Source organism: Procambarus clarkii, chromosome 12, assembly GCF_040958095.1.
Source record: "Procambarus clarkii isolate CNS0578487 chromosome 12, FALCON_Pclarkii_2.0, whole genome shotgun sequence".
NCBI lineage: Eukaryota > Metazoa > Arthropoda > Malacostraca > Decapoda > Cambaridae > Procambarus > Procambarus clarkii.
In genome coordinates, this window is record NC_091161.1 from 13,221,707 (window position 1) to 13,226,065 (window position 4,359).

Below are 4,359 nucleotides of genomic sequence, written 5' to 3' on the forward strand. Positions count from 1 at the left end.
CCTGAAGAATGAAACATGCCTCCTAAAGAGTGAAACAGCCTCCTAAAGAGTGAAACAGCCTCCTGAAGAGTAAAACAGGCTCCTGAAGAGTGAAACAGGCCTCCTGAAGAGTGAAACAGCCCTCCTGAAGAGTGAAACAGCCCTCCTGAAGAGTGAAACAGGCTTCCTGAAGAGTGAAACAGCTTCCTGAAGAATGAAACAGGCCTCCTAAAGAGTGAAACAGCCCTCCTGAAGAGTGAAACAGGCTTCCTGAAGAGTGAAACAGCTTCCTGAAGAATGAAACATGCCTCCTGAAGAGTGAAACAGCTTCCTGAAGAATGAAACAGGCCTCCTAAAGAGTGAAACAGCCTCCTGAAGAGTGAAACAGGCTCCTGAAGAGTGAAACAGGCTCCTGAAGAGTGAAACAGCCTCCTGAAGAGTGAAACAGGCCTCCTGAAGAGTGAAACAGCCTCCTGAAGAGTGAAACAGGCCTCCTGAAGAGTGAAACAGCTTCCTGAAACGTGGAAATATTGCAAGGTCTTACAGGGAAAATTTTCCTGAGCCTCAGCCGGCGGCGCCCCGCCTCGTGACGTCACTTCCCGCCATTTGCTACTTGCCAGAACTTTCCAATCTTTTCATTCCCCTACAGACTCCTGCCCTTCCTGCCTCCTTCTCACCTAATCCTTAAGTAGGAGAGGGAAAATAGGCGGTCATTAAGTACGCCTAAATACCCAACTACCGAACTGTAGTCTGTATTTTGGAATTACCGATGCGCAAAAATACAAGAATGTGGAGGTCGCCGGCAACTCTTGGAGGCCTGCTGAGGTGCTAGGCCAGGGCGGGCGGACCCCGATAACACGCATCACACGGCCTATATAAAAATTGCGTGCACGCCGCCTCTTATACCCAGTCGTATCTCCTATAGGCATAGACGCTGAAAGCAAAGATAGCAGCATGATGAATGAAGGCGAGAGGATAGAAGAAAGAAATCGCTGGATAACGGGGTTATTACGCTCGGCTCAAATCGCGCCTGTGTGTGTGTGTGCGTGAGTGTGTGCGTGTGTGTGTGTGCGTGCAGGGAACTGGCCTGGGCCTCTAGTAATTAATGTAGGGCCGGTGGAGCCCTTGCAGTGTGCACATGTGCGTTTATGGCGCGTTCATGTGCGTCTGACGCGCAGATGTGCGTCTGACGCGCACATGTGCGTCTGACGCGTCCATCCAATGACTCATTTGCGTCACCATCTAATGACTCATTTGCGTCACCATCTAATGACTCATTTGCGTCACCATCTAATGACTCATTTGCGTCACCTGCGTCCATCTAATGCCTCATGACTCACTTGCGTCACCTGCGTCCATCCATTGCCTCCTGGTCGGCCGAGCGGACAGCACGCTGGACTCGTGATCCTGTGGTCCTGGGTTCGATCCCAGGCGCCGGCGAGAAACAATGGGCAGAGTTTCTTTCACCCTATGTTACCCCTGTTACCTGGCAGTAAAATAGGTACCTGGGTGTTAGTCAGCTGTCACGGGCTGCTTCCTGGGGGTGGAGTATAATCAAGTAACATTCGACTTTAAGGAACAAAAAGTATAGTTGTATAAGTTTCTGGTGCGTCGGCCTCTTTGGGATTACCTTATCCGGGCATGGTAGACCTGGGGCTTGATTCACGAAGTAGTTACGCAAGCACTTACGAAGCAGTTACCCAAGCACTTACGAACCTGGGGCCAGATTCACGAAGCAGTTACGCAAGCACTTACGAACCTGGGGCCAGATTCACGAAGTAGTTACGCAAGCACTTACGAACCTGGGGCCAGATTCACGAAGCACTTACGAACCTGGGGCCAGATTCACGAAGCAGTTACGAACCTGTGGCCAGATTCACGAAGCAGTTACGCAAGCACTTACGAACTTAGGGGCTAGATTCACGAAGCAGTTACGCAAGCACTTACGAACGTGTACATCTTTCCTCAATCTTTGACGGCTTTGGTTACATTTATTAAACAGTTTACAAGCATGAAAACTTGCCAATCAACTGTTGTTATTGTTATAAACAGCCTCCTGGTGCTTCCGAGCTCATTAACTGTTTAATAATTGTGAACAAAGGTGTAACAAACAAGGAACAAAGGTGTCAAGATCAACAAGCCACAATGTTGGACTGAGAACAGATACTTCTTCACTTAACCTGTGGAACCGCCTACCCGCCGAAGGTACCAACGCCAAAACTGTACTGAATATTAAAATCCCAGAGCAAGTGGGGGGGGGGGGACCTTTTGACAAGCCGCCGGCTTCCTGTCCTCGTCGAGGCTACTAGATTGTCATTGATCCCACAGGTAAATTCAGGTAAAAATTTCGGTTGATTAAGAGAGAGAGAGAGAGAGACAGAGACAGAGAGAGAGAGAGAGAGAGAGAGAGAGAGAGAGAGAGAGAGAGAGAGAGAGAGAGAGACAGAGACAGAGACAGAGAGAGACAGAGACAGAGACAGAGACAGAGAGAGAGAGAGAGAGAGAGAGAGAGAGAGAGAGAGAGAGAGAGAGAGAGAGAGAGAGAGAGAGAGAGAGAGAGAGACAGAGAGAGAGAGAGAGAATGAGACAGAGACAGAGAGAGAGAGAGAGAATGAGAGAGAGAGAGAGAGAGAGAGAGAGAGAGAGAGAGAGAGAGAGAGAGAGAGAGAGAGAGAGAGAGAGAGAGAGAGAGAGAGAGAGAGAGAGAGAGAGAGAGAGAGAGAGAGAGAGAGAGAGAGAGAGAGAGAGAGAGAGAGAGAGAGAGAGAGACAGAGACACAGACACAGACACAGACAGACAGAGAGAGAGACAGAGACAGAGACAGAGAGACAGACAGAGAGAGACAGACACAGACAGAGAGACAGAGACAGAGAGAGAGAATGAGACAGAGAGAGAGAGACAGAGACAGAGACAGAGAGAGAGACAGAGAGAGAGAGACAGACAGACAGAGAGAGAGACAGAGAGAGAGACAGAGACAGAGAGACAGAAAGTTACCACCACAAACTCTAGCAAGTCTTGCCTACATACCCTCCTAATTACCAGATCAATTTCCACATTCAGTATCGATTTGGCGAGGGTTAAATAGGCCTAGAATGGGTATGGCGCTGAGCTAGCGGGGTCGGGGGGGTCGGGGGGGGGGGGGGGGGAGGAAATATGGGGTTATTGATGTTTGGGGAGTGGGAAAAAGATGACCAATTTGAGTAGTGATTCCGACTCATTTTGCAACCTCGTAAAACCAGTATCATCAACCCGGAGGAGACAAGGCGCTGTTCCCAGCTAGACTAGAGAAGTTACCCTCACAGCACTAAGCCGTTTGGGCTCAAGAAGGCTACTCTTGACGGCCGAGTGGACAGCGCTCAGGATTCGTAGTCCTTAGGTTCTGGGTTCGATCCCCGGCGGTAATAAATGGGAAGTTTCTTTCATCCTAGCAGTAAATAGGTACCTGGGAGTTAGACAGCTGCTACGGGCTGCTTCCTGGGGGGGGGGGGGGGTGTAACAAAAATTTAGGCCTGATCGAAGACCGGGCCGCGGGGACGCTAAGCCCCGAAATTAGTCGGAGTTGTTAAGAGGATTCGAACCCGCACACTGGGAAAGGGAATTCAATCTCACATCGCTGCAAGACAAAAGAGTTAGCGGGGACATGATCACCACCTACAAAATCCTCAAACAAATTGATAGCATAGATAAAGACAGATTTTTTAACGCAAGTGGAACTCGAACAAGGGGACACAGGTGGAAACTGAGTGCCCAAATGAGCCACAGAGACGTTAGAAAGAACTTTTTCAGTGTCAGAGTAGTTAACGGATGGAATGCATTAGGCAGTGATGTGGTGGAGGCTGACTCCATACACAGTTTCAAGTGTAGATATGATAGAGCCCAATAGGCTCAGGAACCTGTACACCAGTTGACTGACAGTTGAGAGGCGGGACCAAAGAGCCAGAGCTCAACCCCCGCAAACACAACTAGGTGAGTACACACACATAATGGCCGACAATAGAGGGAACATATTCACCGGATATATATATGGGGTGGTGACGTCACTCTGTCTTAATGGGGTAATTAGACCATTTTATAGTTGACAGTTGATCTAAAACCAACCATGGCGACCCTGCAAGTTTTTGTCTTGCTTAGTATAGCTCTGTAATGCCTGGAGAGAGGCAGGGAAAGAGAGAGAGAGAGAGAGAGAGAGAGAGAGAGAGAGAGAGAGAGAGAGAGAGAGAGAGAGAGAGAGAGAGAGAGAGAGAGAGAGAGAGAGAGGGAGAGAGGAAGACATTGAGAGAGAGAGAGAGAGAGAGAGAGAGAGAGAGAGAGAGAGAGAGAGAGAGAGAGAGAGAGAGAGAGAGAGAGAGAGAGAGAGAGAGAGAGAGAGGGAGAGAGGAA